The 27,566-nt window shown below is 42.2% G+C and overlaps 1 pseudogene; it reads left to right on the top strand.

The window, feature by feature from the left end:
• Positions 1-14,436: 14,436 nt before the first annotated feature.
• Positions 14,437-15,744, top strand: LOC123089974 (uncharacterized; annotated as a pseudogene).
• The last annotated feature ends 11,822 nt before the right edge of the window (positions 15,745-27,566 follow it).

Here is a 27,566-nt window from a genome sequence, read left to right as displayed (position 1 = left end):
AATGTCGTGATGAACTATAATGTGCAAGGGATAACGAAAAAGATTCCCGAGCTCTTAGTGATGCTAAAATCGGTAGTAATCAAGAAAGAGCATCAAGTGTTGATGGTTAACAAGACCACTAGTTTCAAGAAAAAGGGCAAAGTAAAAAAAGGGCACTTCAAGAAGAATGACAAGCAAGTTGCCACTCCCGTGAAGAAGCCCAAAGCTAGACCTAAGCTTGAAACTGAGTGGTTCTACTACAAAGGGAATGGTCACTAGAAGCGGAACTACCCCAAATACTTGGCGGATAAGAAGGATGGCAAAGTGAACAAAGGTATATTTGATATACATGTTATTAATGTGTACTTTACTGGTGTTCATAGTAACCCCTGGGTGTTTGATACCGGTTCAGTTGTTAAGACTTAAGATTAGTAACTCGAAACAGGAGTTGCAAAATGAACAAAGATTAGTTAAGGGCGAGGTGATGATGTGTGTTGGAAGTGATTCCAAGGTTGATAAGATCACCATGGCACACTCCCTCTACCTTCGGGATTAGTGTTGGACCTAAATAAATGTTATTTGGTGTTTGCGTTGAGCATGAATATGATTGGATCATGTTTATTGCGATACGGTTATTCATTTAAGTCAGAGAATAATTGTTGTTCTATTTACATGAATAAAACATTCTATGGTCATACATCCAATGTAAATGGTTTACTGAATCTCGATCATAGTGATACACATACTCATAATATTGATGCCAAAAGATGCAAAGTTGATAATGATACTACAACATATTTGTGGCACTACCGTTTAGGTCATATTGATGTAAAGCGCAAGAAGAAACTCCATGCGGATGTATTTTTGGAATCACTTGATTATGAATCATTTGATACTTGCGAACCATGCCTCATGGATAAGATGACTGAAACTCCGTTCTCTGGAACAATGGAGCAAGCTAATGACTTATTGGAAATAATACATACTGATGTATGCGATCCGATGAGTGTTGAAGCACGCGGTGGGTATCGTTATTTTCTCACCTTCACAGATGATTTGAGTAGGTATGAGTATATCTACTTAATGAAACACAAATCTGAAACATTTGAAAAGTTTAAAGAATTTCAGAGTGAAGTGGAGAATCATCGTAACAAGAAAACAAAGTTTGTACGATCTGATCGCGGAGGCGAACATTTGAATTACGAGTTTGGACTTCATTTAAAAGAATGTGGAATAGTTTCACAACTCATGCCACCTGGAACACCACAACGTAATGGTGTGTTTGAACATCGTAACCGTACTTTATTGGATATAGTGCATTCTATGATGTCTCTTACCGATTTACCACTATCATTTTGGGGTTATGCATTAGAGACAGCCGCATTCACGTTATATATGTACCGTATAAATCTGCTGAGACCACACCGTATGAACTATGGTTTGGCAGAAACCTAAGCTGTCGTTTCTTAAAGTTTGGAGTTGCGATAATTATGTCAAAAGGCTTCAGCCTGATAAGCTTGATCCCAAATCGGAGAAGTGCGTCTTCATAGGATACCCTAAAGAAACTATTGGGTACACCTTCTCCACAGATCCAAAGGCAAGATCTTTGTTGCTTAGAATGGGTCCTTTCTAGAGAATGAGTTTCTCTCGAAGATGTGAGTGGGAGGGAAGTAGAACTTGATGACGTAATTGTACCTTCTCTCGAATTGGAGAGTAGCACATCAGAGACATCCGTTCCCATGATGCCTACACCAACTAGAGAGCAAGCTAATGATGATGATCATGAAACTTCGGATCAAGTTATTACCAGACTTCATAGGTTGAACAAAGCACGTTCCACACCAGAGTGGTACAGTAATCCTATCCTGGAAGTCATGTTATTAGACCATGGCGAACCTACGAACCATGAAGAAGCTATGATGAGCCCAGATTCCGACAAATGGCTTGAGGCCATGAAATCTGAATAGGATCCTTGTATGGGAACAAAGTGTGGACTTCGGTGGACTTGCCCGATGATAGGCAAGCCATAGAGAATAAATGGATTTTCAAGAGGAAGACTGACACTGATGGTAATGTTACTGTCCACAAAGCTTGACTTGTCGCAAAAGGTTTTCGACAAGTTCAAGGAGTTGACTACGATGAGACTTTCTCACCCGTAGCGATGATTAAGTCTGTATGAATCATGTTAGCAATTGCCACATTTTATGATTATGAAATCTGGCAAATGGATGTCAAAACTGCATTCCTTAGTGGGTATTTCAAAGAAGAGTTGTATATGATGCAACCAGAAGGTTTTGTTAATCCTAAAGGTGCTAACAAAGTGTGCAAGCTCCAGCGATCCATATATGAACTGGTGCAAGCATCTCAGAGTTGAAATATATACTTTGATGAGGTGATCAAAGCATATGGTTTTATACAGACTTACGATGAAGCTTGTATTTACAAGAAAGTGAGTGGGAGCTCTGTAGCATTTCTGATATTATATGTGGATGACATATTGCTGATTGGAAATGATATAGAATTTCTGGATAGCAGAAAAGGATACTTGAATAAGAATTTTTCAGTGGAAGACCTCGGTGAAGCTGCTTACATACTAGGCATCAAGATCTATAGAGATAGATCAAGACGATTGATAAGATTTTCAATGAGTACATACCTTGACAAGATTTTGAAGGAGTTCAAAATGGATCAGTCAAAGCAGGAGTTCTATCTTGTATTATAAGGTGTGAAGTTGAGTAAGACTCAAAGCCTGATCATGGCAGAAGATAGAGAGAGAATGAAAGCCATTCCCTATGCCTCAGCCATAGGATCTATAAAGTATGCCATGCCATGTACCAAACTTGTTGTGTATCTTGCCATGAGTTTGGCAAGGGGGTACAATAGTGATCTAGGAGTAGATCACTAGACAACGGTCAAAATTATCCTTAGAGGACTAAGGAAATATTTCTCGGTTATGGAGGTGATAAATAGTTCGTCGTAAACAGTTACGTTGATGCAAGCTTTTACACCGATCCAGATGACTCTGAGTCTCAATCTAGATACATATTGAAAGTGGGAGCAATTAGCTAGAGTAGCTCCATGCAGAGTATTATAGACATAGAAATTTGCGAAATACATATGGATCTGAATGTGGCAGACCAGTTGACTAAACCTCTCTCACAAGCAAAACATGATCACACCATAGTATTCTTTGGGTGTTAATCACATAGCGATGTGAACTAGATTATTGACTCTAGTAAAATCTTTGGGTATTGGTCACATGGGGATGTTAACTATGGGTGTTAATCACATGATGCTGTGAACTAGATTATTGACTCTAGTGCAAGTGGGAGACTGAAGGAAATATGCCCTAGAGGCAATAATAAAGTTGTTACTTTATATTTCCTTATTCACGATAAAGGTTTATTATTCATGCTAGAATTTTATTGATCGGAAACTTAAATACATGTGTGAAGACATAAACAAATACCGTGTCCCTACTGAGCCTCTACTAGACTAGCTCGTTGATCAAAGATGGTTAAGGTTTCCTAACCATGGACATGTGTTGTCATTTGATAACGTGATCACATCATTAGGAGAATGATGTGATGGACAAGACCCATCCGTTAGCTTAGCATAATGATCGTTCTGTTTTATTGCTATTGCTTTCTTCATGTCAAATACATATTCCTTCGACTATGAGATTATGCAACTCCCGGATACCGAAGGAATGCCTTCTGTGCTATCAAACATTACAACGTAACTGGGTGATTATAAAGATGCTCTACAGGTATCTCCGAAGGTGTTTGTTGAGTTGGCATAGATCAAGATTAGGATTTGTCACTCCAAGTATCGGAGAGGTATATATGGGTCCTCTCGGTAATACACATCATAAGCTTGCAAGCAAACGACTAAGGAGTTAGTCATGAGGTTATGTATTACAGAACGAGTAAAGAGACTTGCCGGTAAAAAGATTGAACTAGGTATGAAGATACCGACGATCGAATCTCGGGCAAGTAACATACCGATGGACAAAGGGACTTACGTATGTTGTCATAACGGTTCGACCGATAAAGATCTTCATAGAATATGTAGGAGCCAATATGGGCATCCAGGTTCCGCTATTGGTTATTGACCAGAGAGGTGTCTCGGTCATGTCTACATAGTTCTCGAACCCGTAGGGTCCGCACGCTTAACGTTCGATGATGATATAGTATTATATGAGTTATGTGATTTGGTGACCGAATGTTGTTCGGAGTCCCGGATGAGATCACGGACATGAAGAGGAGTCTAGAAATGGTCGAGATGTAAAAATTGATATATAGGACAATGGTATTCAGACACCGGAAGTGTTTTGGGAGGTATCAAGTACTTATTGGGTCACCGAAAGGGGTTCCGGGCACCCCCGACAAAAGATTGGGCCTTATGGGCCAAGAGGGGAAATGCACCAGCCACAAGGAACTGGTGTGCCCCCCTATATGTTCTAGCCTAAGAGGAGAAGGAAAGAGGGGAAGGGAAAGGAAAGAGTGGAATATGATCCCCCCTTCCTCCCCCCTCTTTCCTTCCCCTCCGACAAATATGGTAGGGGGGCGCGGTCAAGGACAGGAGCCCAAGTAGGATTCAGACCTACTTGGGGCGCCACTTGGCCTCTCCCCTCTCCCTCCCACCTATATATATGAGGAGGCGGCGCCTAGTGTTGGGAAAATGTAGCATGAAATTTCAAAAAAATTCCTACGTTCACGCAAGATCTATCTAGGAGATGCATAGCAACGAGAGGGGGAGAGTGTGTCTATGTACCCTCGTAGACTGAAAGCGGAAGCATTTGCTTAACGTGATTGATGTAGTCGAACGTCTTCTCGTTCCGGCCGATCAAGTGCCGAACGTACGACACCTCCGAGTTCTGCACACGTTTGGCGCAGTGACGTCCCTCGAGCTCTTGATCCAGCAGAGGGTCGAGGAAGTAGATGAGTTCTATTAGCATGACAACATGGTGACGGTGATGGTGATGTGATCCGTGCAGGGCTTCACCTAAGCACCGTGAGAATATAACCGGAGGCGTAAACTATGGAGGGGGCGCCACACACGGCTTGGAACAATTGATGTGTGTTGTAGGGGAGCACCCCCCGTATATAAAGAAGGGAGGGAGAGGAGGCCGGCCCTAGGCGTGCCCCAAGTAGGAGGAGTCCAACTTGGGGTCCTAGTAGGATTCGCCCCCCCTTCCTTTTACCGGAGGGGGACATGGAGAAGTTGAGAGAGGAGGAGAAGTAAAGGGGGGTGCCACCCGCTCTCCTTGTCCAATTCGTCCTCCTTCCCTGGTGGGGGGCGCACCACCCCTTGTGGGCTGGTGTGCCTCCCTCCTATGGCCCATATGGCCCATATCTGTCCCCAGGGGTTCTGGTACCCCGATATGTACCCGATACATTCCGGAACACTTCCGGTGTCTGAGTACTACCTTCCAATATATCAATCTTAACCTCTCGACCATTTTGAGACTCCTCGTCATGTTCGTCATCTCATCTGGGACTCCAAAAAACATTCGGTCACCAAAACACATAACTCATATAATACATATCGTCATCGAACTTTAAGCGTGCGGACCCTACGGGTTCGAGAACTATGTAGACATGACCGAGACACCTCTCCGGTCAATAACCAATAGCGAAACCTAGATGCTCATATTGGTTCCCGCATATTGTACAAAGATCTTTATCGGTCGAACCGCTATGACAACATACGTTATTCCCTTTGTCATCGGTATGTTACTTGACCGAGATTCAATCATCGGTATCTTCATACCTAGTTCAATTTCGTTACCGACAAGTCTCTTTACTCGTTTTGTAATTCATCATCCCACAACTAACTCATTAGTCACATTGCTTGCAAGGCTTCATCTGATGTGCATTACCGAGAGGGCCCAGAGATACCTCTCCGATACTCGGAGTGACAAATCATAATCTCGATCTATGCCAACCCAACAAACACCTTCGGAGATACCTTTCGAGCATCATTATAATTGACAAGTTACATTGTGACGTTTGATAGCACATAAGGCATTCCTCCGGTGTCCGGGAGTTGCATAATCTCATAGTCGGAGGAATATGTATTTGACATGAAGAAAGCAGTTGCAATAAAACTGAAGGATCTTATGCTATGATAATGGATGGGTCTTGTCCATCACATCATTCTTATAATGATGTGATATCGTTCACCAAATGACAACACATGTCCATGGCTAGGAAACTTAACCATCTTTGATCAACGAGTTAGTCTAGTAGAGGCATACTAGGGACACAGTGTTTTGTCTATGTATTCACACATGTATCAAGTTTCCGATTAATACAATTCTAGCATGAATAATAAACATTTATCATGAATAAGGTAATATGAAATAATAACTTTATTATTGCCTCTAGGGCATATTTCCTTCAGTCTCCCACTTGCACTAGAGTCAATAATCTAGATTACATTGTAATGATTCTAACACCCATGGAGTCTTGGTGTTGATCATGTTTTGCTCGTGGAAGAGGCTTAGTCAACGGGTCTACCACATTCAGATCCGTATGTATTTTGCAAATCTCTATGTCTCCCTCCTTTACCAAATCTCGGATGGAGTTGAAGCGTCTCTTGATGTGTTTGGTCTTTTTGTGAAATCTGGATTCCTTCACCAAGGAAATTGCTCCAGTATTGTCACAAAAGATTTTCATTGGACCCGATGCACTAGGTATTACACCTAGATCAGATATGAACTCCTTCATCCAGACTCCTTCATTTGCTGCTTCCGAAGCAGCTATGTACTCTGCTTCACACGTAGATCCCGCCACGATGCTCTACTTGGAACTGCACCAACTGACAGCTCCACCATTCAATAAAATTATGTATCCGGTTTGTGACTTAGAGTCATCCGGATCAGTGTCAAAGATAGCATCGATGTAACCACTTACGACAAGCTCTTTGTCACCTCCATAAACGAGAAACATATCCTAGTACTTTTCACGTACTTCAGGATGTTCTTGACCGCTGTCCAGTGATCCACTCCTGGATTACTTTGGTACCTCCCTGCTAAAATTATAGCAAGGCACACATCAGGTCTGGTACACATCATAGCATACATGATAGAACCTATGGATGAGGCATAGGGAATGACTTTCATTTTCTCTCTATCTTCTGCAGTGGTCGGGCATTTAGTCTGACTCAACTTCACACCTTGTAATACAGGCAAGAACCCTTTCTTTGACTGATCCATTTTGAACTTGTTCAAAACATTATCAAGGTATGTGCTTTGTGAAATTCCTATCAAGCGTCTTAATCTATCTCTATAGATCTTGATACCCAATATATAAGCAGCTTCACCGAGGTCTTTCATTGAAAAACTTTTATTCAAGTATCCATTTATGCTATCCAGAAATTCTACATTATTTCCAATCAACAATATGTCATCCACATATAATATTAGAAATGCTATAGAGCTCCCACTCACTTTGTTGTAAATACAAGCTTCTCCAAAAGTGTGTATAAAACCATATGCTTTGATCACCCCATCAAAGCGTATATTCCAACTCCGAGATGCTTGCACCAGTCCATAGATGGATCGCCGGAGCTTGCAAACTTTGTTAGCACCTTTAGGATCAACAAAACCTTCCGGTTGCATCATATACAACTCTTCTTTAAGAAATCCATTATGGAATGCAGTTTTGACATCCATTTGCCAAATTTCATAATCATAAAATGCGGCAATTGCTAACATGATTTGGATGGACTTAAGCATCGCTATGGTTGAGAAAGTCTCATCATAGTCAACTCCTTGAACTTGTCAAAAACCTTTTGCGACAAGTCGAGCTTTATAGCAGTAACATTACCATTAGCGTCAGTCTTCTTCTTGAAGATCCATTTATTCTCCATGGGTTGCCGATCATCGGGCAAATCCACCAAAGTCCACACTTCGTTCTCATACATGGATCCTATCTCAGATTTCTTGGCCTCAAGCCATTTATTGGAATCTGGGCTCATCATAGCTTCTTCATAGTTTGTAGGTTCGTTATGGTCAAGTAACATGACTTCCAGAACAGGATTACCGTACCAGGTGCAGATCATGCTCTGGTCAACCTATGAGGTTCTGTAGCAACTTGATCTAAAGTTTCATGATCATTATCATTAGCTTCATCTCCAGTTGGTGTAGGCATCACTGGAACGGATTTCTCGGATGAGCTACTTTCCAAATTGAGAGAAGGTACAATTACCTCATCAATTTCTACTTTCCTCCCACACCTTTCGAGAGAAATTCCTTCTCTAGAAAGGTTCCATTCTTGGCAACAAAGATCTTGCCTTCGGATCTGTGGTAGAAGGTGTACCCAATTGTTTACTAAGGGTATCCGATGAAGACGCACTTCTCCGATTTGGGTTCGAGCTTATCAGGCTGAAGCCTTTTGACATAAGCATCGCATCCCCAAAATTTAAGAAATGACAGCTTAGGTTTGTTGCCAAACAATAGTTGATACGGTGTTGTCGGTGCTCTATTGAAGGTGAATGCATCTATCTCTAATGCATATACCCAAAACGATAGTGGTAAATCGGTAAGAGACATCATAGATTGCACCATATCTAATAAAGTACGGTTGCGACGTTTGGACACACCATTATGCTGTGGTGTTCCAGGTGGTGTGAGTTGTGAAACAATTCCACATTGTTTTAAATGAAGGCCAAACTCATAACTCAAATATTCACCTCTACGGTCATATCATAGAAACTTTATTTTCTTGTTACGATGATTCTCCACTTCACTCTGAAATTCTTTGAACTTTTCAAATGTTTCAGACTTGTGTTTCATTGAGTTCATATACCCATATCTGCTCAAATCATTTGTGAATGTCAGAAAATAATGATACCCGCCACAAGCCTCAACACTCATTGGACTGCATACATTGGTATGTATTATTTCCAGTAAGTCATTGGCTCGTTCCATTGTTCCGGAGAATGGAGTTTTAGTCATCTTGCCCATAAGGCACGATTCGCAAGTATCAAATGATTCATAATCAAGTGACTCCGAAAGTCCATCTGCATGGAGTTTCTTCATACGCTTTACACCGATATGACCTAAATGGGAGTGGCACAAATAAGTTGCACTATCATTATCAACTTTGCATCTTTTGGCATCAATATTATGAATATTTGTATCATCACGATTGAGATTCAACAGAAATAGACCACTCTTCAAGGGTGCATGACCATAAAAGATATTACTCATATAAATAGAACAACCATTATTCTTTTATTTAAATGAATAACCGTGTCGCATTAAACAAGGTCTAGATATAATGTTCATGCTCAACGCTGGCACCAAATAACAATTATTCAGGTCTAAAACTAATCCCGAAGGTAGATGTAGAGGTAGCGTGTCGACAACGATCACATCGACCTTGGAACCATTCCCGACACGCATCGTCACCTCGTCCTTAGATAATCTTCGTTTAATCCGTAGTCCCTGTTTTGAGTTACAAATATGAGCAACCGAACCGGTATCAAATACCCAGGCACTACTGCGAGAATTAGTAAGGTACACATCAATAACATGTATGTCAAATATAGCTTTGTTCACTTTGCCATCCTTCTTATCCGCCAAATACTTGGGGCAGTTCCGCTTCCAGTGACTAGTCCCTTTGCAGTAGAAGCACTCAGTTTCAAGCTTGGGTCCAGCTTTGGGTTTCTTCCTGGGAGTGACAACTTGCTTGCCATTCTTCTTGAAGTTCCCCTTCTTTCCCTTGCCTTTTTCTTGAAACTAGTGGTCTTGTTAACCATCAACACTTGATGCTCCTTCTTGATTTCTACCTCCGCAACCTTTAGCATTGCGAAGAGCTCGGTAATAGTCTTTTCCATCCCTTGCATATTGTAGTTCATCACGAAGCCTTTGTAGCTTGGTGGCAGTGATTGAAGAACTCTTTCAATGACACAATCATCTAGAAGATTAATTCCCAGCTGAGTCAAGTGATTATGATACCCAGACATTCTGAGTATGTGCTCACTGACAGAACTATTCTCGTCCATCTTGCAGCTATAGAAGTTGTTGGAGACTTCATATCTCTCAACTCGGGCATTTGCTTGAAATATTAACTTCAACTCCTGGAACATCTCATATGGTCCATGACGTTCAAAGCGTCTTTGAGGTCCAGATTCTAAGTCGTAAAGCATGACACATTGAACTAACGAGTAGTCATCAGATCGAGCTTGCCAGATGTTCATAATGCCAGCTTCTGCTCCTGCAGCAGGCCTTTCACCTAGCGGTGCATCAAGGACATAATTCTTCTGTGCATCAATGAGGCTAATCCTCAAGTTATGGACCCAGTCCATGTAGTTGCTACCATCATCTTTCAACTTAGCTTTCTCTAGGAACGCATTAAAATTCAAGGGAACGGTAGCACGGGCCATTGATCTACAACATAGATATGCAAAAACTATCAGGACTAAGTTCATGATAAATTAAGTTCAGTTAATCACATTACTTAAGAACTCCCACTTAGATAGACATCCCTCAAGTCATATAAATGATACGTGATCCAAATCAACTAAACCATGTACGATCATCACGTGAGATGGAGTAGTCACAAATGGTGAACATCTCTATGTTGGTCATATCCACTATATGATTCACGTTCGACCTTTTGGTCTCCAGTGTTCCGAGGCCATGTCTGTACATGCTAGGCTCGTGAAGTTTAACTCGAGTATTCTGCATGTGCAAAACTGGCTTGCACCCATTGTATGTGAACATAGAGCCTATCACACCCGATCATGACGTGGTGTCTCAGCACAAAGAACTTTCACAACGGTGCATACTCGAGGAGAATACTTATACCTTGAAATTTAGTTAAGGGATCATCTTATAATGCTACCGCCGCACTAAGCAAAATAAGATGCAAAAAGGTAAACATCACATGCAATCAAAATATGTGACATGATATGGCCATCATCATATTGTGCTTTTGGTCTCCATCACCAAAGCAACATCATGATCTCCATCATCACCGGCTTGACACCTTGATATCCATCATAGCGTCCTGGTCGTCTCGCCAACTATTGCTTCTACGACTATCCATACCCCTTAGTGATAAAGTAAAGCAATTACATGGCGTTTGTATTTCATACAATAAAGCGACAACCATAAGGCTCCTGCCAGTTGCCGATAACTTCTACAAAATATGATCATCTCATACAACAATGTATATCACATCATATCTTGACCATATCACATCAGAACATGCCCTGCAAAAACAAGTTAGATGTCCTCTACTTTGTTGCTGCAAGTTTTACATGGCTGCTACGGGCTTCTAGCAAGAATCGTTCTTACCTACAGAACAAAACCACAATGATGATTTATCAAGTTTGCTGTTTTAACCTTCAACAAGGAACGACCGCAGTCAAATTCGATTCAACTAAAGTTGGAGAAACAGACACCTGCCAGCCACCTTTATGCAAAATTAGTTGCATGTCTGTCAGTGGAATCGGTCTCATGAATGCGGTCATGTAAGGTTGGTCCGGGCCGCTTCATCCAACAATATCGCCGAATCAAAATAAGACATTGGTGGTAAGCACTATGACGATCACCGCTGACAACTCTTTGTGTTCTACTTGTGCATATCATCTACGCATAGGCCTCGCTCGAATGCCACTATTGGGAAACGTAGCATGCAATTTCAAAAAATTTCCTACACTCACCCAAGATCTATCTAGGAGATGCATAGCAACAAGAGGGGGATAGTGTGTCCATGTACCCTTGTAGACCGAAAGCAGAAGCATTTGCTTAACGCGGTTGATGTAGTCGAACGTCTTCTCATTCCGATTGATCAAGTATCGAATGTAGGGCACCTCCAAGTTCTGTACATGTTCATCGTGATGACGTCCCTCGAGCTCTCGATCCAGCAGAGGGTTGATGAAGTAGATGAGTTCTGTCAGCATGATGACATGGTGACGGTGATGGTGATGTGATCCGTGCAGGTCTTTGCCTAAGCACCACAAGAATACAGCCAGAGGCCTAAACTATGGAGGGGGCCGCCGCACGCGGCTTGGAACAATTGATGTGTGTTGTAGGGGTGCCCCGTATATAAAGGAGGGAGGGAGAGGAGGACGGCCCTAGGCGCACCACAAGTAGGAGAAGTCCTACTTGGAGTCCTAGTCGGATTCAGTCCCCCTTCCTTTTACTAGAGGGGGAAAGGGAAGGAGAGAGGGGAGGAGAAGGAAAGGGGGGCGCCTCCCCCTCTCCTTTTCCAATTCGGCCTCCTTCCCTAGTGGGGGGCGTGCCAGCCCTTGTGGGCTGGTGTGCCTCCGTCATATGGCCCATATCTTTTCCTGGGGGTTACGGTAACCCCTCCGATACTCTGATATGTACCCTATACATTCCGGAACACTTCCGGTATGCGAATACTACCTTTCCAATATATCAATCTTTACCTCTCGACCATTTCGAGACTCCTCGTCATGTCCGTGATCTCATCCGGGACTCCGAACAACATTCGGTCACCAAAACACATAACTCATATAATACATATTGTCATCGAACGTTAAGCGTGCGGACCCTACGGGTTCGTGAACTACGTAGACATGACCGAGACACCTCTCTGGTCAATAACAAATAGCGGAACCTAGATGCTCATATTGGTTCCCACATATTGTATGAAGATCTTTATCGGTCGAACCGCTATGAAAACATACGTTATTCCCTTTGTCATCGGTATATTACTTGGCCGAGATTCGATCATCGGTATCTTCATACCTAGTTCAATCTCGTTACCGACAAGTCTCTTTACTCATTCCGTAATTCATCATCCCGCAACTAACTCATTAGTCACATTGCTTGGAAGGCTTCATTTGATGTGCATTACCGAGAGGGCCCAGAGATACCTCTCCGATACTCGGAGTGACAAATCATAATCTCGATCTATGCCAACCCAACAAACACCTTCGGAGATACCTGTAGAGCATCGTTATAATCACCCAGTTACATTGTGACGTTTGATAGCACACAAGGCATTCCTCCGGTGTCCGGGAGTTGCATAATCTCATAGTCGGAGGAATATGCATTTGACATGAAGAAAGCAGTAGCAATAAAACTGAGCGATCATTATGCTATGCTAACGGATGGGTCTTGTCCATCACATCATTCTCCTAATGATGTGATATCGTTCATCAAATGACAACACATGTCCATGGCTAGGAAACTTAACCATCTTTGATCAACGAGCTAGTCTAGTAGAGGCATACTAGGGACACAATGTTTTGTCTATGTATTCACACATGTATCAAGTTTCCGGTTAATACAATTCTATAATGAATAATGAACATTTATCATGAATAAGGAAATATAAAATAACAACTTTATTATTGCCTCTAGGGCATATTTCCTTCACCTAGCACATCCCAGACAATTTCCTAGCCGTGTGCAGCGCCCCCCTCCACCATTTACACCCCCGATCATATTTTCGTAGTGCTTAGGCGAAGCCCTGTGGAGATCACTTCCCCATCACCGTCGTGCTGACGGAACTCGTCTACTACCTTGATGTATTGCTGGATCAAGAAGGCGAGGGATGTCACCGAGCTGAACGTGTGTAGAACGCGGAGGTGTCGCGCGTTCGATACTTGATTGGTTGAAGCGTGAAGAAGTTCGACTACATCAACCATGTTGTGAAACGCTTCTGCTTATGGTCTACGAGGGTACGTAGACATACTCTCCCCTTCGTTTATATGCATCTCCATGGATAGATCATTGCGTGTGTGTAGAATTTTTTCTGTTTTCCATGCAACGATTCCCAACAAGCTAGAGTTGGGGAGCTGGGGCAAAGCTTGAAACAATCCACATGACTCGCAATGGATGGCCCACACTATGACGATCGAGCGTGTTGGTGGTACGTTTGCCAATATTAAAGTGTCCATGCCACCCTAATTCTACAAGGAAAAATATTTTAGTTGTTTGTTGGTAGCAAATCTATAATCTTTGGAAAGCATTAATCTTTTGTACCAAATTAGCTGACTTAGATTTATTCAGATACAGATGTATCAAACACTAAAACGTGTCTAGATACATTTGTATTTAGACAAATCTGAGTCAACTAATTTGGGATTTTGGGAGTATATGTCTATTTCAAGCAATCACGATTTACCAAAAATAATACAAAAAACACAAAGCAATCATGACTTACCAAGGAAAACAAAATTTATGCATTTTACGTAATTTCTGGAACCATTATTTAAATTTTATATTGATATGATGGAAGCAAATCATGACTTACCAAAAATAGCAGAAAATAGAGCTATTACCGCAATTTCTGGAAGCAGTTTTTTGCATGCACGTTTCTCTGGCTCAGTCGGATGCTTTAAAAGATTACCATCGTAAGCTAGGGCACACAACTTCTCTCTTTCTTTCTTTGTTTGCGTGAGCGAAAGGTCCTCGTTATTTATTTAGAAATTTTCCGACCTCGCCGAAATCCTAGCCCCACCATGCCGCCATGCCCGCCCTGGGCGGACCTGCCACCGGAGCTTGTCTGCCGCATCGCCGACGGCCTTGATGAACTCAAGTGGTACGCGAGTGCGCGGGGCACCTGCACGACATGGCGTGGCACGCTTGCGGCGCCATCGCCATGCCTGCTCATCGACCACGGCGACGACCCTGCCAAGCGCTGCACCACCACTGCCATCAAGCGTCGTACCACCGCAACCTCAATCCTCGCACGCCGCTCCTTCGAGCTCAAAGCCATCCCTTCGGGCCAGCTCTGCCCCGCCGTGCGCCACTCCTTCAAGCTCACCACCATCTCGTCGGCCAGGACCTGTCTCGGCTGCTGCAGCGAATGGCTCGCCCTCTCCCTTAGCATCGACAATGTCCGTAGTCTGCTCAGCCTCTTCCACCCCATCACGGCCGCCAAGATCCTCCTACCCCTGCTTGTTTATGATGGCCACCTTGTCTCCAAAATCGTCTTTTCTCCCAACCCTGCCATTGACGACTTCATGGCCGCTGTGATCTGTGACATCGATAGGGTTGCCTACGTCACCACAGGGGCCAGGAGGTGGTCCATCCTCGACCCCATCCGCCTCACTGTTGAAGACTAGCTCGTCGACCTCCTCTACCACGAAAATGGTAGGGTCTACTGCCTCACTCGGTTTGGAGACATCCATTTGCTCTTCCTACCGCAGCGCCACCGCCGGGAACCTATCATCCTCGAGGGCGACACATCAGCATATCCTGTAGTGCATAATAGGAAAATCATCCAGATGCATGGGACAGGACCGGATCTAAATGCGCCGGCCACCATTAAGGCATTGTTGTCGTCTATGGGAAACAACCTATTGTTCAACGCCACCACCAGTTTTGCCCCGCCATACAACACAATCTCAACTTTCACTAGTGTCAAGAACCTGGTGTTATGCAATGGTAACCTGTACCAAATCTGGAGGAATGCGTCATGCACGGTTACTTTGCAACTGCAGGAAGGGGGTCGATGTCGTGTAGCACATGATGAAATATTTGTTCTGAGGTATGACCCCCACCGCCGACCATGTTGGGACATTGTGTCCGACTTAAGGGGATACTTGGTGTTTATTGGGAGGAACAATTCAGTGTCAATATACGCAGAAGGCATTCCGAGACTCAAGGCTGATTGTGTGTATTGGATCGGCGGGAGGGGTAGGGATCAGGGCATGGTCTTTGACATGAAGACTGGCAAGTCAACATCTTGCATTCCCATCATGGATGGTGTTCTTCTGGGATCTCTACAAAGCACAATCTGCTGGTACTTCCTGAGCGACAAATGAAAGAAGAGTTTACCGGGCCCGAGAAAGGGCCCGGGCAAAATCTAGACAAAAGTGATATGTCACCGGGCATCTAGGCCACATAGTGATGAGGACCGCCAACCACCTTGGTGGAAGTGATGTTATACAATCGATAAAGGTTTTTTTTCATGTTTTTGTATACTACATTTGAACTTCGTTTAATTCCTGTGGCACCGTCGGCATGCCATTTTCATTCACTATTCCCTACATTTGTAGTTATGTATCTTGTAATGGAGATTGTTTTCGAGCATCACAGACTATTCTTTTGTGTTTTTCACCATGTCATCATGGCTAACTGAATATTGATGGGATGCATCCTAAATTATGAATACGACAAGTGTGGATAGAGAACCCACTAGTATGTTAGTAATTAAACACCCATGCATTGCCATGGGCCAACAAATGAAACTAGCCTCTCGGATTCAATTCTTTGTTCATCATGTCACTTTGCTATGTTATCACCCTGCTCCAATTCCGCTTTAGTTTTCTTTCACCAATTTCAGATGGCTTGCAACATTCGACACTCCCACCTCAAAGACATGACAAATTCGGTGGTTTATCAAAACAACTTTTCAATGTTATACATCAAAAATACTAAACTCTTCTCGTTTTCCTTTGTTTAGCATTGTATGAGAGTTGATGGTTCCAGTCGTACAAAGGCACTTACCCAAGGATTGAAATCACGCATACAAAATAATAGCCTAAGGCCCCATTTGGATGTTTGTTTCGAGGCTCGGATTTTGCAATTGGTATCGAGCCTCCCGAATACGATTATTTTGATGGCCTCTGAATTGAGATGTGGAAATGAATGTCAATACCAACCGATATTGAGCAACATTACCACGCCTTTGAAATGATTGACACGTCACATGCCCCATATTTGTTGAAAATAGCCTCTAGTCCTTCACCTATCTCTTTCCCCTTCCTCTCGACACAGGCCAAACCAAGCTAACCGCCACAGCCTTAGGAGAAGATTTCTGTCTACTGACAGCCGCTGCTGCTGTCATATTATTTCCCATTGGTGGTGTGGCTCCATCACGCTCACGGATGACCGACTTCCCGCCGGGGAAAATTGCGTCCACTACTCCTCGGCTCATTCCTATGGAGATGGGGACCCCTCGTTCCTCCCTTGCGGTGGTTTTTGGGGGGGGGGGGGGGGGGAGGGTGTGTCCATGGCGTCTCCTCGGCAATGGCTCACGTCATCGTTAGTGCCTCCCCAGTGAAACAATCCCTAGCAATTTGAAAATGTCATAATACTTCATACTACACATTTTTTTTACAATGTGCCTCCTTTCCAAAGTAAAGAATGCAAACTATGATAATCTTTTTTGGTTATCTGTTGATACCGCAAGGCAATTAGATTGCATAGTTACATAGGGAGTCGTATTTTTTGCATATGGTATTCATCCTAATTCTCCTACAGTTCCTGCCTGGTAGACAAAGCCTACTAAACACTAACCTTTTATGGTTCAATCCTATGCACAAACAGTTAGTTGCTTGATACGTCTCCAACGTATCTATAATTTTAGATTGTCCCATGCCGTTATATTATCATTATTGGATGTTTTACAATCATTTTATAGTCATTTTATATCATTTTTTGGTACTAACCTATTGACATAGTGCCCAGTGCTAGTTGCTATTTTCTGCATGCTTTTTACATCGCAGCAAATCAATATCAAATGGAGTCCAAATGCAGCAAAACTTCTTGAGGATTTTTTTGGGCCAGAAGAGATCCAGTGGGCCAAGGCTGCACCTGGGGGGGGGTGCCTCGAGGAGGGCAGCACCCACCAGGGCGCGCCAGGAGGCCCAGGTGTGCCCTGGTGGGTTTTGCCCACCTCGGGTGAACCCTGAACCACCTCTTTGCTCTATAAATACCCCATTCCAGAAACCCTAGGGGAGTCGACGGGAATCAATTCCAGCCGCCGTAGAGTCCAGAACCACCAGATCCAATCTAGACACCATCACGGAGGGATTCACCACTTCCATTGGTGCCTCTCCGATGATGCGTGAGTAGTTCTTTGTAGACCTACAGGTCCATAGTTAGTAGCTAGATGGCTTCCTCTCTCTCTCTTGATTATCAATAGAATGGTCTATTGGAGATCCATATGATGTAAACCTTTTGCGGTGTGTTTGTTGGGATCCGATGAACTTTGGGTTTATGATCAGATCTATATTTTTATCCATGAAAGTTATTTGAGTCTTCTTTGATCTCTTATATGCATGATTGCTTATAGCCTCGTATTTCTTCTTCGATATTTGGGTTTTCTTTGGCCAACATGATCTATTTATCTTGCAATGGGAATAGGTGCTTTGTAGTGGGTTCGATCTTACGGTGCTTGATCCAAGTGTCAGAAGGGGATACGACACGTATGTATCATTGCTACTAAGGCTAAAACGATGGGGTCTATCTCTACATAGATAGATCTTGTCTACATCATGTCATCGTTCTTATTGCATTACTCCATTTCTCCATGAACTTAATACACTAGATGCATGCTGGATAGCGGGCGATGTGTGGAGTAATAGTAGTAGATGTAGGCAGGAGTCGGTCTACTAATCTTGGACGTGATGCCTATATAATGATCATTGCCTGGATATCGCCATGATTATTTTAAGTTCTATCAATTGCCCAACAGTAATTGTTTTCCCACCATTTGCTATTTTTCTCGAGAGAAGCCACTAGTGAAACCCACGCCCCCCGGGTCTCTTTTCATCATATTTGCCTTTGCGATCTATTTTCCTCCGCATTTATTTTCAGATCTATTAAACCAAAAATACAAAAATTCCTTGCTGCAATTTATTTGTTCCACGATCTATTTATCCTATCTACCAGTTTCACCTCACGTTATTTGCCTATCTTGAGGCACCGTACCCGAAAGGGATTGACAACCCCTTTAACACATCAGTTTGCGAGTATTTGTTATTTGTGTCCAGTTGCTGTTTATGTGGTGTGAGGAGGTTCTCCTACTGGTTCGATGACCTTGGTCTCATCACCAAGGGAAATACCTGCTGTCGCTATACTGCATCATCGCTTCCTCTTTGGGGAAATACCGACGTAGTTCTAGCAGACATCAAAAGGAAATTTCTGGCGTCGTTGCTGATGAGGATCTTCAACATCAACCAAGTTCCTAATCACAAATCTCATCTCCTTGAAATTTACATTATTTTCCATTTGGCTCTCGCTTTCCTCTCCCCCTCTTCACAAAAATTTACCGTTTTATTCGCCCTTTTTTTCGTTCGCCGTTTTCTCGTCAGATCTTTTATTTGCTTGAACCTGTCACCATGAGTTACTTTGGTATGGCAGAAACAGATGATGGCCTAACTCCTAAAATGGAGCGTACTGGTAATCTAGATGCCAAAATTTTTTTCTTGGGGCAAGGGAATTTTATGGGAAAAAACATATCCAATAATTTTTCAATTGTGTCAGAAAATTAAGTCTCGATGATATTCTATACTTAAAAGTACTAAATCTTATGCGGAAGCTATTTTGGCACTTGTTCTGAAACTTGAAACTAGATTTTTTCATACTCATCCTACCTTGCAAAGATTGTTCTATGAATTGCCCGTTATAAAGGATCCTAAAGCTAAAAAGTTAGCCACTTTTGTTTTGATGAATGAATTTGACTACATAATACGGGAAGCTAGGGAAATCTTTGATTTTTATGGCATGCATCATGAAAAACATATGATTGATGAAATTCTTTATAATGTTGATTATGCTTTAAGACACTTGCTTGGAGATAACCAAATCTTTGATGAGAATCTGAAAAACCAAGTCCCCGTTTTAGATATGATCCAACAAGTTTTTAACAATGTTAATCAACACTATTCTTGGATTACTGCTGGAAATCAAAGGGGTTATGATAAAAAGAAACTTGATAGTGCTAAGGTTTCCATGGATAATGTGTTTTATGTCTTATTTACAAAACCTCCCGACACAAATACCTCCAAGGGAAAGAAGTATAAGGGTGACAAAACTTAGATCCTACGTGTTATGCCTAGCTAGGGGCGTAAAACGATATCGCTTGTTGGGAGGCAACCCAATGAATAAAAGCTATTTTTGCTTTTTGCTTTATGTTCTTGTGTGTTAGAACAATTATTATACTGCTATGATTGTGTTTTTTGTGTTTTAGTAAGTGTTTGTGCCAAGCAAGGCCTTTGGGAAGATTTGGGTGAAAGTTGATTTGATCTTGCTGAAAAACAGAATCTTTTGCGCTCATGAGATTATTTTCCATTTTTAACAGAAGAATGCTTTTGAGTTGATTCTTTTTGAAGAAGATTAATAGACAAATTTATCACGTCCACCAATTTATTTCAGAATTTTTTGAGTTACAAAATTATTTGAAATATTCAGATTGCTACAGACTGTTCTGTTTTTGACAGATTTTGTTTTCTTTGCGTTGTGTGCTTGTTTTGATGATTCTATGGTTTTCTTTGATGAGTTTTTCCCATAGAAAAATTGGAATATAGTAGATAGAATGTGAAAACAAAATAAGAATAGGTTTGCAACTTTACTTATAGTAGTGGTTTGCTTTCTTATACTAACGGATCTCATGAAGGTTTTGTTTGAGTTTTGTGTGATTGAAGTTTTCAAGTTTTGGGTAATCTTATGATGGATGAAGGAATAAGGATTAGCAAAAGGCTAAGATTGGGTATGCCCGAGGCACCCCAAGATAATATTCAAGAAGTAGCAAGAAACTAAGCTTGGGGATGCCCCCGAGTGGCATCCCCGCTTTCTTCTAACGACCATCGGTATTTTACTTGAAACTATATTTTTATTCGTCACATAATATGAGTTTTGCTTGGAGAGTCTTGTATGATATGAGTCTTTTCTTTTTTTTCTTTATGTCTTAAGTGTTGAATCCTTGCTGAACACACCCTTTTGAGAGATCCAAAAATTATGCTATGCTTGCTCCTATGCTTCACTTTAATTTTTAGAGCCATGGATTTGCTCTAGTGCTTCACTTATATCTTCTTGAGCATGGCGTGCTTTGTTATTTTTGAAGAAATTCTCTCATGCTTCACTTAGATTTATTTGGGAGTTAGTAATTTTTTAAGAAATTCTCTCTTGCTTCACTTAGATTATTTTGAGAGAAAGAAATAATGCCCATGATCTTCACTTATATTTGTTTGAGCTTATCAAAAGTAACATATGAAAATAGTCCCAAAGTGATAGATGTCCAAGGAGGATATAATAAAAACTTTCATGAAGATCATTGGAAAAATAAACTTGATTCTTAGTAATGGTTTTGAGATACGACGATATGATATGTGAGTCATGTTGATGAGTAATTGTGCTTTAGTAAGAATATTGATGTTAAGGTTTGTGATTCCCTATGCAAGCACGAAAGTCAATAGTTATGCAATGAAATTTATATCCTACTTATGGTGCATTGTTCGGTGTTACTTATGCTTAATGCTTGGCTATGAGATTTTTTGCTTTTTGGTTGGTCGCTTCTCCATCTTTTTGCTAGCCTTCATTTTGCACTAAGTATGATCACTACTTGTGCATCCAAAACCCTTTAAACTAGTTTTGCCATATGAGTCCACTATACCTTCCTATATGCGGTATTTCCATGCCATTCTAAGCAAATTGCATGTGTCATCTCCAATTTTCAAAATAAATTTCTCTTTTGTGTGCTCTACCGCTCGCGAGGCGGTGAAGGGTGACCAATATTTTCCATGCTAGATGTGTTATTCTGATGATGAGTGTTTATTCAGTTGTCATTGCGCGAGAGTACGACAAAGGTATTAGGGATGCCCAGTCCCGAAATGAATAATGAATTTACTTTATGTTGTCAAATAATAAATTCCTTGGAAAGTGTAGGTATGGAGGGAAACCGTGGATTCGGCTAGCCATGGAAAGTGAAAGTAATGGTGGAAAAAGGAATAAACTTTATTTTCTGTTTGGGAACTGCCTATGATGTATCTAGCATGGAAAGTGTTGAGATCTCGAAGTCGTTTTCGTTGGTGGGAAAAGTATGCCTCTCAAAAATATTTTTATCTCTCAATTTAAGCTTTGAGCTCTGGCACCTCTACAAATCCCTACTTCCCTCTGCGAAGGGCCTTTCTTTTACTTATGCAATTTTTATTTTGAATTTGAGTCTCCATCTTCTCTTGTAAAGCACCAACTAAGGGGCACTATGATCGTATTTGAGCATTGGGTGTAGCTAATATTCGAATGTGTTTCATGAATGGAGCAATGGTTGAGCATGATGGGCTAGGGATAACTTGCTTTAGGGTTGATATTTTGAAAGACATGGTTGCTTGTTGGTATGCTTGAGTATTAAAGTCTTCATGTCAAAACTAGACTATTTCTTTGAATCATATAAAGTGCATATGTCCATGCTATAAAGAAAAGAAATGTGATAAACATGTTAGGCAGCATTCCACATCAAAATTCTGTTTTTATCATTTACCTACTCGAGGACGAGCAGGAATTAAGCTTGGGGATGCTGATACGTCTCCAACGTATCTATAATTTTTTATGGTTCCATGCTGTTATATTATCATTCTTGGATCTTTTACAATCATTTTATATCATTTTTTGGTACGAACCTATTGACATAGTGCCCAGTGCCAGTTGCTGTTTTCTGCATGTATTTTTACATCGCAGGAAATCAATATCAAACAGAGTCCAAACGCAGCGAAACTTCTTGAGGATTTTTGGGGGCTAGAAGAGATCCAGTGGGCCCAGGCTGCACCTGGGGGGTGCCTCAAGGAGGGAAGCACCCACCAGGGCGTGCCAGGAGGCCCAGGCACGCCCTGGTGGGTTGTGCCCACCTCGGGTGCCCCCTGAACCGCCTCTTTGCTCTATAAATATCACAATATTCCATAAACCCTAGGGGAGTCGACGAAAATCAATTCCAGCCGTCGCAGAGTCCAGAACCACCAGATACAATCTAGACACCATCACGGAGGGGTTCACCACTCCATTGGTGCCTCTCCGTTGATGCGTGAGTAGTTCTTTATAGACCTACAGGTCCGTAGTTAGTAGCTAGATGGCTTCCTCTCTCTCTCTTGATTATCAATACAATGGTCTCTTGGAGATCGATATGATGTATGCCTTTTTATGGTGTGTTTGTTGAGATCCGATGAACTTTGAGTTTATGATCAGATCTATATTTTTATCCATGAATGTTCTTTGAGTATTCTTTGATCTCTTATATGCATGATTGCTTATAGCCTCTTATTTCTTCTCTGATATTTTGGTTTTGTTTGGCCAACTTGATCTATTTATCTTGCAATGGGAAGGGTGCTTTGTAGTGGGTTCAATCTTACGGTGCTTGATCCCAGTGACAGAAGGGGAAACGACACGTATGTATCGTTGCTACTAAGGATAAAACGATGGGGTCTATCTCTACATAGATAGATCTTGTCTACATCATGTCATCATTCTTATTGCATTACTCCGTTTGTCCATGAACTTAATACACTAGATGCATGCTGGATAGCGGTCGATGTGTGGAGTAATAGTAGTAGATGGAGGCAGGAGTCAGTCTACTAATCTTGGACGTGATGCCTATATAATGATCATTTCTTGGATATTGTCATGATTATTTGAAGTTCTACCAATTGCCCAAAAGTAATTGTTTTCCCACCATTTGCTATTTTTCTCGAGAGAAGCCACTAGTGAAACCTACGTCCCCCTGGTCTCTTTTCATCATATTTGCCTTTGCAATCTATTTTCCTTTGCATTTTTTCCTGGATCTATTAAACCAAAAATACAAAAATACCTTGCTGCAATTTATTTGTTTTGCAATCTATTTATCATGTCTACCAGTTTTACCTCATGTTATTTGCCTATCTTGAGGCACCGTGCCTGAAAGGGATTGACAACCCCTTTAACACGTCGGGTTGCGAGTATTTGTTATTTGTGTGCAGGTGCTGTTTACGTGGTGTGAGGAGGTTCTCCTACTAGTTCGATAACCTTGGTCTCATCACTGAGGGAAATATGTACCATCGTTATACTGCATCATCCCTTCCTCTTTGGGGAAATACCGACGCAGTTCTAGTAGACATCATTGCTCTACTGTTTGCTTGGACCTATTCAAACTACTATTCAAAACAATACAAATCATAATAACATGCACCTAGTTTCACGCACAAATCAGAGGAGGGACTAAACATAACATAACAAGCATTTATATGTGTGCATAAAAGTAACAATGACCTTTTGTCCAAAAAATAGTATAAGAATATTAAAAATTAACAGAAGGAGATGGCGGGCACACTAAACAGTGAATTACCAGAGAGGCTGAAGGACATTGGTCAGGACAGAGCGCAGCTACCTTCTAATGATAGGAGACCTAAATACCAAAACAACGTGCATATATGGTACTAAGTTATTCAACGATATAATGTATGAATATCAAACTCGTCCGAGATGAAGTACAAATGGTGGAGATTTGATACATATACAAAAAGAGCACATATATTGAAGTGAAAATGGAGATCATGTGTGCTTAAACATAGTTGTGATGTATCCTTAACACAAGTGTAGCTCCCAAGATGCGATTCTATCCCAATCACTAAAGGAAATATGCCCTAGAGGCAATAATAAAGTTATTATTTATTTCCTCATATCATGATAAATGTTTATTATTCATGCTAGAATTGTATTAACCGAAAACATGATACATGTGTGAATACATAGACAAACATAAAGTCACTAGTATGCCTCTACTTGACTAGCTCATTAATCAAAGATGATTATGTTTCCTAACCATAGACATGTGTTGTCATTTGATTAATGGGATCACATCATTAGGATAATGATGTGATTGAGATGACCCATTCCGTTAGCCTAGCACTTGATCGTTTAGTATATTGCTATTGCTTTCTTCATGACTTATACAAAGTTCCTGCAACTATGAGATTGTGAAACTCCCGTTTACCGGAAGAACACTTTGTGTGCTACCAAACGTCACAACGTAACTGGGTGATTATAAAGGTGCTCTACAGGTGTTTCCGAAGGTACATGTTGAGTTGGCATAATTCGAGATTAGGTTTTGTCACTCCGATTGGCGAAGAGGTATTTCTGGGCCCTCTCGGTAATACTCATCACCTAAGCCTTGCAAGCATTGTAACTAATGAGTTAGTTATAAGATGATGTGTTACAGAACGAGTAAAGAGACTTGCCGGTAATGAGATTGAACTAGGTATTGGATACCGAGGATCAAATCTCGGGCAAGTAACATACCGATGACAAAGGGAACAACGTATGTTGTTATGCGGTTTGACCGATAAAGATCTGCGTAGAATATGTAGGAGCCAATATGGGCATCCAGGTCCCGCTATTGGTTATTGACCGAGAATGGTTCTAGGTCATGTCTACATAGTTCTCGAACCCGTAGGGTCCGCACGCTTAACGTTACGATGACAGTTTTATTATGAGTTTATAAGTTTTGATGTACTGAAGTTTGTTCGGAGTCCCAGATGTGATCACGGACATGACGAGGATTCTCGAAATGGTTGAGACATAAAGATTGATATATTGGAAGCCTATGTTTGGACATCGGAAAGGTTCCGGGTGAAATCGGGATTTTACCGGAACACCGGGGGGTTACCGGAACCCTCCCGGGGGTTAATGGGCCTTAGTGGGCCATGAGGGAGAAGAGGAGGGCCAGCCAGGGCAGGCCGCGTGGCCCCTCCCCCCTAGTCCGAATAGGACAAGGAAGGGGGGGGGCGGCGCCCCCCTTTCCTCTTTCCCCTCCCCCCTTTCCTTCTCCACCAAGGCAAGAGGGGGGAGTCCTACTCCCGGTGGGAGTAGGACTCCTCCAGGCGCACCCCAAGGGGGCCGGCCGCACCTCCCCCTCCCTCCTTTATATACAGGGGCAAGGGGCACCCCATGACACACAAGTTGATCTACAGATCGTTCCTTAGCCGTGTGCAGTGCCCCCCTCCACCATATTCCACCTCGGTCATATCGTCGCGGAGTTTAGGCGAAGCCCTGCGCCGGTAGAACATCATCATCATCACCACGCCGTCGTGGTAACGGAACTCTTCCCCGAAGCTTTGCTGGATCGGAGCCTGGGGATCGTCATCGAGCTGAACGTGTGCTGAACTCGGAGGTGCCATACGTTCGGTGCTTGGATCGGTCGGATCGTGAAGACATACGACTACATCAACTGCGTTGTCATAACGCTTCCGCTTACGGTCTACGAGGGTACATGGACGAACACTCTCCCCTCTCATTGCTATGCCATCACCATGATCTCGCGTGTGCGTAGGAAATTTTTTGAAATTACTACATTCCCCAACAGTGGCATCCGAGCCTGGTTTTATGCGTAGATGTCATATGCACGAGTAGAACACAAGTGAGTTGTGGGCGATATAAGTCATACTGCTTACCAGCATGTCATACTTTGGTTCGGCGGTATTGTGAGATGAAGCGGCCCGGACCGACATTACGCGTACGCTTACGCGAGACTGGTTTCACCGCTACGAGCACTCGTTGGTTAAAGGTGACCGGCGGGTGTCTGTCTCTCTCACTTTAGCTGAATCGAGTGTGGCTACGCCCGGTCCTTGCGAAGGTTAAAACAACACCAACTTTACAAACTATCGTTGTGGTTTTTGATGCGTAGGTAAGAACGGTTCTTGCTAAGGCCGTAGCAGCCACGTAAAACTTGCAACAACAAAGTAGAGGACGTCTAACTTGTTTTTGCAGGGCATGTTGTGATGTGATATGGTCAAGACGTGATGCTATATTTTATTGTATGAGATGATCATGTTTTGTAACCGAAGTTATCGGCAACTGGCAGGAGCCATATGGTTGTCGCTTTATTGTATGAAATGCAAACGCCCTGTAATTGCTTTACTTTATCACTAAGCGGTAGCGATAGTCGTAGATGCAATAGATGGCGTAACGGCAACGATGCTACGATGGAGATCAAGGTGTCGCGCCGGTGACGATGGTGATCACGACGGTGCTTCGGAGATGGAGATCGCAAGCACAAGATGATGATGGCCATATCATATCACTTATATTGATTGCATGTGATGTTTATCCTTTATGCATCTTATCTTGCTTTGATTGACGGTAGCATTTTAAGATGATCTCTCACTAAAATTATCAAGAAGCGTTCTCCCTGAGTATGCACCGTTGCCAAAGTTCGTCGTGCCCAGACACCACATGATGATCGAGTGTGATAAGCTCTACGTCCATCTACAACGGGTGCAAGACAGTTTTGCACACGCGGAATACTCAGGTTAAACTTGACGAGCCTAGCATATGCAGATATGGCCTCGGAACATGGAGACCGAAAGGTCGAGCATGAATCATATAGTAGATATGATCAACATAGTGATGCTCAATATTGAAAACTACTCCATCTCACGTGATGATCGGTTATGGTTTAGTTGATTTGGATCACGTGATCACTTAGATGACTAGAGAGATGTCTGTCTAAGTGGGAGTTCTTAAGTAATATGATTAATTGAACCTAAATTTATCATGAACTTAGTACCTGATAGTATTTTGCTTGTCTATGTTTGTTTGTAGATAGATGGCTCGTGCTGTTGTTCCGTTGAATTTTAATGCGTTCCTTGAGAAAGCAAAGTTGAAAGATGATGGTAGCAATTACACGGACTGGGTGCGTAACCTGAGGATTATCCTCATTGCTGCATAGAAAAGTTACATCCTGGAAGCACCGCTGGTTGCCAGGCCTGCTGCTGATGCAACTGACAACGTTAAGAACGTCTGGCAGAGCAAAGCTGATGACTACTCTATAGTTCAGTGTGCCATGCTTTACGGCTTAGAACCGGGTCTTCAACGACATTTTGAACGTCATGGAGCATAT

Source organism: Triticum aestivum, chromosome 4B (assembly GCF_018294505.1).
Source record: "Triticum aestivum cultivar Chinese Spring chromosome 4B, IWGSC CS RefSeq v2.1, whole genome shotgun sequence".
NCBI classification, from domain to species: Eukaryota; Viridiplantae; Streptophyta; class Magnoliopsida; order Poales; family Poaceae; genus Triticum; species Triticum aestivum.
This window is presented reverse-complemented; position numbering and strand designations above follow the sequence as displayed.